The following is a 14,736-nucleotide window of genomic DNA, read 5'->3' on the forward strand; positions in this document are numbered from 1 at the left end:
CCTTCCCTACACCTCCTTCCCTTTCATCTCCTTCCTTCCCTCCCTTTCTTTCCTTCCTTCCCTTCCCTTTCATCTCCTTCCTTCCCACCCTTCCTTTCCTTCCTTCCCTTCCCATTCATCCCCTTCCTTCCCTTTCATCTCCTTCCTTCCTTCCTTCCTTCCTTCCTTCCTTCCTTCCCTCCTTCCTTCCTTCCTTCCTTCCCTTCCCTTCCCTTCCATCCCCTTCCTTCACTTCCCTCCATTGCTTCCCTTGCCCTTCTTCCCTTTCATCCCCTTCCCTTCCTTCCCCTCCCTTTCTTCCTTCCTTCCCACATGGTAAGTAAAGTAAAATGAAGGAGTAAAAAGGGTCTAATAAAATGTGAAAAGCTTTAAAAATAAGTTTAAATTGCCCGTTTGGCATCTACAGCCAGAGCAGAAGAACAAAAAAAAATGAAATGGCAGAATTGCTGTTTATTGGTCATATCACCTCCCAAACAAAAATAGAATAAAAATAAATCAGAAAGTTTTATGGAACCCAAAATCATGGCTATAAAAACTACATCTCACCCTGCAAAAAACAAATCCTGATACTACTCCTGATACTTTTAAGTAGCAAATAAAAATGTGATACAATTGTCAGCACTTTACCTGTGTTGACCTATACAACAAAGTTAACAGGATATGTTTTACCTAAAAGGTGCAAATATTAGGAAAGCAACCACCCAAAACAGCTTTGGAATGACTGTTTGTTTTTTGTTCAGTTCCACCCCACTTGTGATTTGTGTTCCTTTTTTATTATTACATTTTATGGCAAAAAGAATGGAGCCTAATAAAACTCCAACTTATCTCACTGACTCCTGGATGGTGAGGAGTCAAAATTAAAAACAAAGTGGCGAAAAGTGTCCGCATATCCAATAACAGTACATTTTAGGAATTCTGACAACTGGTTTCAGGTATCGGACAATGACGACAAGGTGTATAATATCTAGAATTGCTACCTTCTGATGATACAATGTTTCACAGAACTCGTTCCTGAATGTATCAGTGTTCTTTAGAACATTATAGAAAATGCTAGAAGTATGTTGGTTTATGTAATGCACGGTGTGTAGATGGAGACACCTGAGAATGTATTGTCTGGAGATATAATATGAAAGTTTCACCAGTTTTCATACTTTTCTGTGTTAAATATTTGACAACATACAGAATTGAATTGACTAGTATTTGGTATAAATGAGGGATATTAATGAAGCCGGAATTAGATTCTCTCTGTGGCTCAGCGGTGATATAAGAGTATCGCTTTGTATAAATGGACATTCATCAGCACCATTTCATTAATGGAACGTTTTGGTTTTAATTCGGCTGCAATCGTTTCCGATGACCTAGATGAGGACTGGGCACGAAGGAGTGTTTAGCAGCTGCTCCTCTGACAGCGCCGCGACTCACGGACCGTGCACAATAATCCTCCTGTCTGCCTTAAAATATGAAATCTTGGACTTCAGACCACGGTGTCATGAAGCCAAGGCCAAAAAGCCTTCAGCTCGGTCCTATGCGAACTACAGATGTTACACAACATGGGAAACAATCTGTACAACAACCACAGGTGCAGGAAGAGCAGAGAACTTATATATCATTTTACACTTGTGTCAGATTCATTTTCAGAATTCAGATTCTTGCAGAGGACAGAACTATTTCAGTACTGGATCGCTGTCATTTTAACAACATTTGTAAAAAAAAAAAATCAGTAGTGCAAGCAAATAAGAAACTTTGTAATGGATTTTATTAGAACAATTTGCTTTTTTATTCTCCACATATGAGCCACTTCTCCTCCACCGCCTACTGAATTCATCATTCAATGTGAAAAAAAAAATGTCTAAAGTTTTGATTGAAATAAGATGCACTGCCTGCTCACTGAGGGATCAGATTACAGGGAAGAACAGAGTCAAATAGAGATACACAGACATACGGTACTTGTGGTGATTTCTAGTAATTGTTTTATCTCACCCGAGTGCGGAATTCACCGCTACACTGTTCATTATTGCTGACCACTATATTATATGCTGCTGCTTTCTAGTAACTGTTTTATCTCACCCCAGTGCTGGATTCACCGCTACACTGTTCATTATTGCTGACCAGTATATTATATGCTGCTGCTTTCTAGTAATTGTTTTATCTCACCCCAGTGCTGGATTCACCGCTACACTGTTCCTTATTGCGAACCAGTGTATATAATATGCTGATGCTTTCTAGTAATTGTTTTATCTCACCCCAGTGCTGGATTCACCGCTACACTGTTCCTTATTGCGAACCAGTGTATATAATATGCTGATGCTTTCTAGTAATTGTTTTATCTCACCCCAGTACTTAATTCACAGCTAGACTGTTCATTATTGCTGACCAGTGTATTACAGTTATATGAAAAAGTTTGGGCACCCCTATTAATCTTAAGCTTAATGTTTTATAAAAATGTTTTTTTTTGCAACAGCTATTTCAGTTTCATATATCTAATAACTGTTGGACACAGTAATGTTTCTGCCTTGAAATGAGGTTTATTGTACTAACAGAAAATGTGCAATCTGCATTCAAACAAAATTTGACAGGTGCATAAGTATGGGCACCCTTATCATTTTCTTGTTTTAAATACTCCTACCTACTTTTTACTGACTTACTAAAGCACTTTTTTTGGGTTTGTATCCTCATTGAGCTTTGAATTTCATAGCCAGGTGTATGCAATCATGAGAAAAGCTACTTAAAGTGGCCACTTGCAAGTTGTTCTCCTGTTTGAATCTCCTCTGAAGAGTTGCATCATGGGCTCCTCAAAACATCTGTCAAATGATCTGAAAACAAAGATTATTCAACACAGTTGTTCAGGGGAAGGATACAAAAAGCTGTCTCAGAGATTTAACCTGTCAATTTCCACTGTGAGGAACATAGTAAGGAAATGGAAGAACACAGGTACAGTTCTTGTTAAGGCCAGACGTGGCAGGCCAAGAAAAACATCAGAAAGGCAGAGAAGAAGAATGGTGAGATCAGTCAAGGACAATCCTCAGACCACCTCCAGAGAGCTGCAGCATCAACTTGCTGCAGATGGTGTCACTGTGCATCGGTCAACTACACAACGCACTTTGCACAAGGAGAAGCTGTATGGGAGAGTGATGCGAAAGAAGCCGTTTCTGCAAGCATGCCACAAACAGAGTCGGCTGAGGTATGCAAAAGCACATTTGGAGAAGCCAATTTCTTTTTGGAAGAAGGTCCTGTAGACTGATGAAACCAAGATTGAGTTGTTTGGTCATACAAAAAGGCGTTATGCATGGCTGCCAATAAACACAGCATTCCAAGAAAAACACTTGCTACCCAAAGTCAAATTTGGTGGAGGTTCCATCATGCTTTGGGGCTGTGTGGCCAATGCCGGCACCGGGAATCTTGTTAAAGTTGAGGGACGCATGGATTCCTCTCAGTATCAGCAGATTCTTGACAATAATGTTCATGAATCAGTGACAAAGTTGAAGTTACGCAGGGGATGGATCTTTCAGCAAGACAATGATCCAAAACACAGCTCCAAATCTACTCAGGCATTCATGCAGAGGAACAATTACACTGTTCTGGAATGGCCATCCCAGTCCCCAGACCTGAATATCATTGAACATCTGTGGGATCATTTGAAGAGGGCTGTCCATGCTCGGCGACCATCAAACCTAACTGAACTGGAATTGTTTTGTAAAGAGGAATGGTCAAAAATACCTTCATCCAGGATCCAGGAACTCATTAAAAGCTACAGGAAGCGACTAGAGGCTGTTATTTTTGCAAAAGGAGGATCTACTAAATATTAATGTCACTTTTCTGGTGAGGTGCCCATACTTATGCACTTGTCAAATTTTGTTTGAATGCAGATTGCACATTTTCTGTTAGTACAATAAATCTCATTTCAAGGCAGAAACATTACTGTGTCCTACAGTTATTAGATATATGAAACTGAAATAGCTGTTGCAAAAAAAACAATTTTTATAAATCATTAAGCTTAAGATTAATAGGGGTGCCCAAACTATTTCATATAACTGTATATGCTGCTGCTTTCTAGTAATTTTTTTAATCTCACTTCAGTGTTGAATTCACAGCTACACTGTTCATTATTGCTGACCAGTGTATTATATGCTGCTGATTCCTAGTAATTGTTTCATCTCAACTCAGGGCTGGATTCACAGCTACACTGTTAATTATTGCTGACCAGTGTATTATATGCTGCTGATTCCTAGTAATTGTTTTATCTCAACCCAGTGCTAAATTCACAGCTACACTGTTCATTATTGCTGACCAGTGTATTATATGCTGCTGATTCCTAGTAATTGTTTTATCTCAACCCAGTGCTAAATTCACAGCTACACTGTTCATTATTGCTGACCAGTGTATTATATGCTGCTGATTCCTAGTAATTGTTTTATCTCAACTCAGTACTGGATTCACAGTTACACTGCTCAGTGCTGCTGTATAATGTCCCCCATTCTGCTGCTGTTTCTGAACATGAGCTACACAGAGACAGAAGAGCAGGAATCCCTTATCTCTGTGAGTGCAGTTTATGAGAGACATCATAGCACATCCTTCTCACAGAGAGATAAAGATTTGATATAAGAATAAACTGATGAGAAATGCAGGGTATGTTATATAATGGTCAGAAATTATGTTATTCCTCATGTAGCACACACAGGGCAGTTAAAATGACAGCGAAGCTTTAGGTCTGGCAGGCGGCAGACATGACCATTCAGGACATATTACGTTTTCCATTAATAAGGATACTTACTATGCTCCTAAGCTCCCCCTAGTGGTGGCACCAGACACAAAAAATAATATTGTGTAACTGCAAAAGATTTGTATCTCTATATCAGGATAACGGATCTCTGACCACTACGAAGAAATATATCAATGCAGAACATTGGCTTATGAACGGCATGGTGTTAAATTGTGGAGATTCTTTTTCATTTCTTTTTCCATCCAGTATTGTCAGACTATACACAATACAAAGCTGTAAAGTGTCAGCGCTCAGCATCTTTTTTTCGTGTAAAAAAAAATCAACTTTTGAAACATACTTCTATTATTTTTATGTTTGAAAAAAACATTGATTATTTGCGCTTAAAAGCAGAATTTCTCTTTCTGCTTTTTTTTTTTCTTTCAAACTGGCTCACAAGTCTAATACAGCAGAGAGGCTGCTTTGTATTTTCTGACAATACCTGACCTATATTGCCGCTGATAACGATAGTCTCATTAGTCTGTGTTCTCACCAGGTTGTACACGGGTATTATAAATTATTGATTATTTCCTAGCTCTACATTATTTTCCATCATTTCATATGTTCTGCCTTGTGTCCCATACACCCTGTAATGACGAATGACCAAAGGCAAAAATGACTAATAGAAAGATGTGTGCAGAACATGGCGATACCCCCAGTGTCACCGCTGAGATACGGAAAGCCTCAAACATGTGAAACACCCCCACATTAAAACTGCAAATACAATTTATTCATTTAGCCTTATAAAATCAAATTAATCTACATGAAAAGGTACCGTAATTGATAACATAAATTATCCTGTACTAAGTAAGATACATTCCCTATTCTATTCCAGAGCTGCACTCACTATTCTGCTGGTGCAGTCACTGTGTACAGACATTACTGATCCTGAGTTACATCCTGTATTATACCCCAGAGCTGCACTCACTATTCTGCTGGTGCAGTCACTGTGTACATACAATACATTACTGATCATGAGTTACCTCCTGTATAATACTCCAGAGCTACACTCACTATTCTGCTGGTGCTGTCACTGTGCACATACATTACATTACTGATCCTGAGTTACATCCTGTATTATACACCAGAGCTGCACTCACTATTCTGCTGGTGCAGTCACTGTGTACATACATTACATTACTGATCCTGAGTTACATCCTGTATTATACCCCAGAGCTGTACTCACTATTCGGCCGGCGTCACACTGGCGAGTTTTACGGACGTAAGAGCGCAGAAACTACGTCCGTAAAACTCGCATAACATACGGCACAATTATTCTCAATGGGGCTGCTCCTATTAGCCGTATATTACGGTTCAGTATTATACGGCTTTCTACGGCCGTACAAAATCGCAGCATGCTGCGTTTGTCAGCGTACTGCGCAAAAAAATCGCCAATGAAAGTCTATGGGGGCGTGAAAAATACGGATTCCACACTGAGCAGCAGTGTGACTTGCGAGAAATACGCAGCGGTGTTAGTGAAAAGTCGGTAATTCAATTGCCGGCTTTTAATTTCTCCTGCACAAACCCGACAGGATATGAGACATGGTTTACATACAGTAAACCATCTCATATCCCCTTTTTTTTTGCATATTCCACATTACTAATGTTAGTAGTGTGTATGTGCAAAATTTCAGCGCTGTAGCTGCTGAAATAAAGGGTTAAATGGCGGAAAAAATTGGCGTGGGCTCCCGCGCAATTTTCTCCGCCAGAATGGTAAAGCCAGTGACTGAGGGCAGATATTAATAGCCAGGAGAGGGTCCTTGGTTATTGGCCCCCCCGTGGCTAAAAACATCTGCCCCCAGCCACCCCAGAAAAGGCACATCTGGAAGATGCGCCAATTCTGGCACTTGGCCACTCTCTTCCCACTCCCTGTAGCGGTGGGATATGGGGTAATGAAGGGTTAATGCCACCTTGCTATTGGAAGGTGACATTAAGCCAGATTAATAATGGAGAGGCGTCAATTATGACACCTATCCATTATTAATCCAATTGTAGGAAAGGGTTAAAAAACACACACACACATGATTTAAAAGTATTTTAATGAAAAAAACACAGCGGTTGTTGTAATAATTTATTGTACTCTCAGTCCATCAGGAACACCCTCGCTTGGAAAAATAATAAACGCACAAGATACATACCTTCTGCTGTCAGATCAGGTCCCACGAAGTAATCCATCTGAAGGGGTTAACTAATATTACAGGCAGAGCTGCGATAATCCACTCGCTCTGCCTGTAATCCCCGGGTGCTGAAAGGAAAGCAGTGATCTATACTTACATTCAGTTGCGGTGATGCGCCCCTGCTGGATGTTCTCATGAACTGCAGCCTGGGAACTTTTTCCCACGCTACAGGTCATATGAGGACATCCACCAGGGGGCGCATCACCGCGACTGAAGGAAATGTAGGTCAATGACCTATAGTTACCTTCAGTCGCGGTGATGCGCCCCCTGGTGGATGTCCTCATATGACCTGTAGCGTGGGAAAAAGTTCCCAGGCTGCAGTTCATGAGAACATCCAGCAGGGGCGCATCACCGCAACTGAATGTAAGTATAGATCACTGCTTTCCTTTCAGCACCCGGGGATTACAGGCAGAGCGAGTGGATTATCGCAGCTCTGCCTGTAATATTAGTTAACCCCTTCAGATGGATTACTTCGTGGGACCTGATCTGACAGCAGAAGGTATGTATCTTGTGCGTTTATTATTTTTCCAAGCGAGGGTGTTCCTGATGGACTGAGAGTACAATAAATTATTACAACAACCGCTGTGTTTTTTTCATTAAAATACTTTTAAATCATGTGTGTGTGTGTTTTTTAACCCTTTCCTACAATTGGATTAATAATGGATAGGTGTCATAATTGACGCCTCTCCTTTATTAATCTGGCTTAATGTCACCTTCCAATAGCAAGGTGGCATTAACCCTTCATTACCCCATATCCCACCGCTACAGGGAGTGGGAAGAGAGTGGCCAAGTGCCAGAATAGGCACATCTTCCAGATGTGCCTTTTCTGGGGTGGCTGGGGGCAGATGTTTTTAGCCACGGGGGGGCCAATAACCAAGGACCCTCTCCTGGCTATTAATATCTGCCGTCAGTCACTGGCTTTACCATTCTGGCGGAGAAAATTGCGCGGGAGCCCACGCCAATTTTTTCCGCCATTTAACCCTTTATTTCAGCAGCTACAGCGCTGAAATTTTGCACATACACACTACTAACATTAGTAGTGTGGAATATGCAAAAAAAATGGGGATATGAGATGGTTTACTGTATGTAAACCATGTCTCATATCCTGTCGGGTTTGTGCAGGAGAAATGAGAAGCCGGCAATTGAATTACCGGCTTTTAACACATATCGCGCTGAATGAAATCTAAATACAGAATATATATATATGTGTCTCAATGACATATATATATATATATATACTGTATATATGTTTTCCCGAACATTTGAGCACATAAATCCATTAGATGTCGGTTTTGCAAGCCTGCGCGAAAATCTCGCAGTACGGATGCCATACGGATTACATACGGAGGATGCCATGCGCAAAATACGCTGACACACCCTGACTACGGATCACTATTTTGGGAACATTTCACCGTATTTCGGCCGTATTACGGCCGTAAAATACGGACCGTATTGTCTTACGCCGAGTGTGACGCCGGCCTTCTGCTGGTGCAGTCACTCTGTACATAAATTACATTACTGATCCTGAGTTGCCTCCTGTATTATACTCCAGAGCTACACTCACTATTCTGCTGGTGCTGTCACTGTGTACATACATTACATTACTGATCCTGAGTTACCTCCTGTATAATATTCCAGAGCTACACTCACTATTCTGCTGGTGCTGTCACTGTGCACATACATTACATTACTGATCCTGAGTTACATCCTGTATTATACACCAGAGCTGCACTCACTATTCTGCTGGTGCAGTCACTGTGTACATACATTACATAACTGATCCTGAGTTGCCTCCTGTATTATACTCCAGAGCTGCACTCACTATTCTGCTGGTGCAGTCACTGTGTACATACATTACATTACTGATCCTGAGTTACCTCCTGTATAATATTCCAGAGCTACACTCACTATTCTGCTGGTGCTGTCACTGTGCACATACATTACATTACTGATCCTGAGTTACATCCTGTATTATACACCAGAGCTGCACTCACTATTCTGCTGGTGCAGTCACTGTGTACATACATTACATAACTGATCCTGAGTTACATCCTGTATTATACTCCAGAGCTGCACTCACTATTCTGCTGGTGCAGTCACTGTGTACATACATTACATTACTGATCCTGATTTACATCCTGCATTATACTCCAGAGCTGCACTCACTATTCTGCTGGTGCAGTCACTGTGTACATACATTACATTACATTACTGATCCTGAGTTACATCCTGCATTATACTCCAGAGCTGCACTCACTAGTCTGCTGGTGCAGTCACTGTGTACATACATTACACTACTGATCCTGATTTACATCCTGCATTATACTCCAGAGCTGCATCCACTATTCTGCTGGTGCAGTCACTGTGTACATACATTCCATTACTGATCCTGAGTTACATCCTGCATTATACTCCAGAGCTGCACTCACTATTCTGCTGGTGCAGTCACTGTGTACATACATTCCATTACTGATCCTGAGTTACATCCTGCATTATACTCCAGAGCTGCACTCACTATTCTGCTGTTGCAGTCACTGTGTACATACATTACATTACTGATCCTGAGTTACATCCTGCATTATACTCCAGAGCTGCACTCGCTATTCTGCTGGTGCAGTCACTGTGTACATACATTCCATTACTGATCCTGATTTACATCCTGCATTATACTCCAGAGCTGCATCCACTATTCTGCTGGTGCAGTCACTGTGTACATACATTCCATTACTGATCCTGAGTTACATCCTGCATTATACTCCAGAGCTGCACTCACTATTCTGCTGGTGCAGTCACTGTGTACATACATTCCATTACTGATCCTGAGTTACATCCTGTATTATACCCCAGAGCTGCATCCACTATTCTGCTGGTGCAGTCACTGTGTACATACATTCCATTACTGATCCTGAGTTACATCCTGCATTATACTCCAGAGCTGCACTCACTATTCTGCTGGTGCAGTCACTGTGTACATACATTCCATTACTGATCCTGAGTTACATCCTGTATTATACCCCAGAGCTGCACTCACTATTCTGCTGGTGCAGTCACTGTGTACATACATGACATTACTGATCCTGAGTTACATCCTGTATTATACTCCAGAGCTGCACTCACTATTCTGCTGGTGCAGTCAGTGTGCATACATTACATTACTGATCCTGAGTTACATCCTGTATTATACCCCAGAGCTGCACTCACTATTCTGCTGGTGCAGTCACTGTGTACATACATTACATTACTGATCCTGAGTTACATCCTGCATTATACTCCAGAGCTGCATTCACTATTCTGCTGGTGCAGTCACTGTGTACATACATTACTGATCCTGAGTTATATCCTGTATTATACCCCAGAGCTGCACTCACTGTTCTGCTGCTGCAGTCACTGTGTACATACATTACATTACTGATCCTGAGTTATATCCTGTATTATACCCCAGAGCTGCACTCACTATTCTGCTGCTGCAGTCACTGTGTACATACATTACTGATCCTGAGTTACATCATGTATTATACCCCAGAGCTGCACTTACTATTCTGCTGGTGCAGTCACTGTGTACATACATTATATTACTGATCCTGAGTTACCTCCTGTATTATACTCCAGAGCTGCACTCACTATTCTGCTGGTGCAGTCACTGTGTACATACATTACTGATCCTGAGTTACATCATGTATTATACCCCAGAGCTGCACTCACTGTTCTGCTGCTGCAGTCACTGCGTACATACATTACATTACTGATCCTGAGTTACATCATGTATTATACCCCAGAGCTGCACTTACTATTCTGCTGGTGCAGTCACTGTGTACATATATTACATTACTGATCCTGTATTATACTCCAGAGCAGCACTCATATTGCTATGTATAGTCATCCAATGTATTAAAAACCAGCTACATAAACTGATATATAGTTGGAGAAATGATTGTCATGGTATATTTACATGGGACTGCAGGGACGCAGAAAGGTTCATAGCTGTAACTGCACTATGAATATTGCAAACATAAACTGCCTTCTGATCGGTTTCCCTTTTATTTTTTACCTCGTTCACATCAACCTTTGGTTGCAGCGTTGATCAAAAATTATGTAAAAACAAAAACAAAAAAACCTTTTGCACAAGTGTTACTGGTCTGTAGTAATTAATGTTAGTTAATGGGCAGCGTATCCCAAACCCTTGTTTATTTGCCTACAAAATGCCGCTTCCATATCCTTACCGGGAAATGATTGGGAGGTGTAATGCCGCCACACAGTGTCCCTTCCCGCTTAATGTTCTGCTTTTCCTGGTCCTAAATTCCAGGGAAATGAGTAAAATAATCCTGCCGTGAGAAATATTACCGGCTAATAATCTGCCGGTGCGCAGTTCTCCAGCCTTTTATGTGACCATTACACGGGCAGAGAAGATTTCTATGAATGGATTAGGTTTAAATTTGCTGCATAGAGCGTTATTTCACATGTCCAGGATTTGTAATCATCTGCTGCACTTATCAAAGCGAGAAGGTGCAGGAAATCTACGGGTCCAGGCCAGAACCATGAAATGTAACTGCAGATTATTATACGGCAGAGAACATACAATAAATCGAACAATGTACATCCCTCAATATGCACTGTCCTTACATAAACTTCATGGGCAGCTTTAAAGTATCAATTGTCCTCTGTGTCAAGTGGATATAAAGTATCTATTACTATGTAAGCCATATAGGAAGAAAGTAATTACACTGAGCAAAATATTCATTGTATCCCATGTCCGTGACATTGCTAACATTATTTAGTCCTTTTCGCCAAATAAAGTAATAAACACAGTACATATATCAAGTATAATACCGCCCACATGTATAATAGTGAAACTGCTATGATACTGCCCCTTGTACAAGAATATAACTACTATAATACTGCCCCTGTGTGCAAGAATACATTACATTACTGATCCTGAGTTACAGCCTGTATTATACTCCAGAGCTGTATATATAATTCTGCCCCTATGTACAAGAATATAGCTACTATAATACTGCTCCGTCTGTACAAGAATATAAATACTATACTGCCCCTATGTACAAGAGTATAACTACTATTATACTGCTCCTATGTACAAGAATATAACTACTATAATACTGCTCCTATGTACAAGAATATAACTACTATAATACTGCTCCCTATGTACAAGAATATAAATACTATAATACTGCTCCTACGTCCAAGAATATAACTACTATAATTCTGCCCCTACGTACAAGAGTATAACTACTATAATACTGCTCCCTATCTACAAGAGTATAACTACTATAATACTGCCCCTATATACAAGAATATAACTACTATAATACTGCCCCTATATACAAGAATATAACTACTATAATACTGCTCCTATGTACAAGAATATAACTACTATAATACTGCTCCCTATCTACAAGAATATAACTACTATAATACTGCCCCTATATACAAGAATATAACTACTATAATACTGCCCCTATGTACAAGAATATAACTACTATAATTCTGCCCCTATGTACAAGAATATAACTACTATAATACTGCTCCTATGTACAAGAATATAACTACTATAATAATGCTCCCTATGTACAAGAATATACCTACTATAATACTGCCCCTATGTACAAGAATATAACTACTATAATACTGCCCCTATGTACAAGAATATAACTACTATAACACTGCCCCTATGTACAAGAATATAACTTCTATAATACTGCCCCTATATACAAGAATATAACTACTATAATACTGCCCCTATGTACAAGAATATAACTACTTTAATACTGCCCCCTATGTACAAGAATATAAGTACTATAATACTGCTCCTATATACAAGAATATAACTACTATAATTCTGCCCCTACGTACAAGAATATAACTACTATAATACTGCCCCTATGTACAAGAATATAACTACTTTAATACTGCCCCCTATGTACAAGAATATAAGTACTATAATACTGCTCCTATATACAAGAATATAACTACTATAATTCTGCCCCTACGCACAAGAATATAACTACTATAATACTGCCCCTATGTACAAGAATATATCTACTATAGTACTGCCCATATGTAGAAGAATATAACTACTACTAGATGGTGGCCCGATTCTAACGTATCGGGTATTCTACAATATGCATGTCCACGTAGTATATTGCCCAGTTACGTAGTATATTGCCCAGTCACGTAGTATATTGCCCAGCGACGTAGTATATTGGCCAGCGACGTAGTATATTGCTCAGCGCTGTAGTATATTGCCCAGTGACATAGTATATTGCCCAGCGACGTAGTATATTGCCCTGTTACGTAGTATATTGCCCAGTCACGTAGTATATTGCCCAGCCACGTAGTATATTGCCCAGCCACGTAGTATATTGCCCAGTCACATAGTATATTGCCGAGCCACATAGTATATTGCCCAGCGGCGTAGTATATTGCCCAGTCACGTAGTATATTGCCCAGTTACGTAGTATATTGCTCAGTGACTTAGTATATTGCCCAGTTACGTAGTATATTGCCCAGTTACGTAGTATATTGCCCAGTTACGTAGTATATTGCCCAGTTACGTAGTACACAGCACATAGCCACGTAGTATATTGCATAGCGAAGTAGTACACAGCACATAGCCACGTAGTATATTGCATAGCGAAGTAGTATACAGCACATAGCCACGTAGTATATTGCACAGCGAAGTAGTATAGAGCACAGAGCCACGTAGTATATTAGCCAGTCACATAGTATATTGCCCTGCCACGTTTGTCACAGGTTAAAAAATAAAAAATAAACATATACTCACCTTTCCGAGGGCCCCTTGTAGTCCACGGCAGCTTCCGGTCCCAGGGTTGGTCTGAGCGCAGGTCCTGTGATGACGTCACGGTCACATGACCGTGTAGCGGTCACATGACCGTGACGTCACGTCAGGTCCTTGCCGCGCAGGCGCGCAGGACTTGTGATGACGTCGCGGTCACATGACCGTGACGTCATGGCAGGTCCTGCTGCCATACCATCTTTGCCACCGCAAGCTGCAACGGAAGATAGCGGGCGGCGCGAGCGGCTCAGCGGACTACAGAGGGTGAGTATAGCAGGTTTTTTTTTTTATTATTTATTATTTTTAACATTACATTTTGTACTATTGATGCCGCATAGGCAGCGTCAATAGTACAAAGTTGGGGACACACAGGGTTAATAGCGGCGGTAACGGAGTGCGTTACCCGCGGCATAACGTGGTCCATTACCGCCGGCATTAACCCTGTGTGAGCAGTGTTTGCGGGAGCCGGGCAGTGAGTGCGGGGAGTAAGGAGCGGCCATTTTTTTCTGGACTGTGCGCGTCACTGATTGGTCGCGGCAGCCATGACAGGCAGCTGGCGAGACCAATCAGCGAACGAATAACCGTGACAGAAGGACAGAAAGACGGAAGTGACCCTTAGGCAATTATATAGTAGATAATACTGCCCCTATGAACAAGAATATAACTACTATAATACTGCTCTTATGTAGAAGAATATAACTACTATAATACTGGAAAAGAAAAAGCAATGAAGATCAGCTCACCTCCTCTCAGTCCCAGCGCACGGATCATGCAGTGCTGCAAGTAGTACAAAGGAAAAGCAGAAGTCCAGCGTGGGTGAGCTGGACTTCTGCTTTTCCTACTATAATACTGCCCCTATGTTCAAGAATATAACTACTATAATACTGCTCCTATGTAGAAGAATATAACTACTATAATACTGCTCCTATGTAGAAGAATATAACTACTATAATACTGCCCCTATGTACAAGAATATAACTACTATAATACTG

General features: G+C 40.8%; 1 protein-coding gene across 5 annotated transcripts in view; it reads left to right on the forward strand.

The window, feature by feature from the left end:
• PCDH11X (protocadherin 11 X-linked) overlaps positions 1–14,736 on the forward strand; it is a 1,508,525-nt gene that overhangs the window by 141,656 nt on the left and 1,352,133 nt on the right. The window lies entirely within an intron of this gene.

Source organism: Ranitomeya variabilis, chromosome 2 (genome assembly GCF_051348905.1).
Source record: "Ranitomeya variabilis isolate aRanVar5 chromosome 2, aRanVar5.hap1, whole genome shotgun sequence".
Taxonomy (NCBI): domain Eukaryota; kingdom Metazoa; phylum Chordata; class Amphibia; order Anura; family Dendrobatidae; genus Ranitomeya; species Ranitomeya variabilis.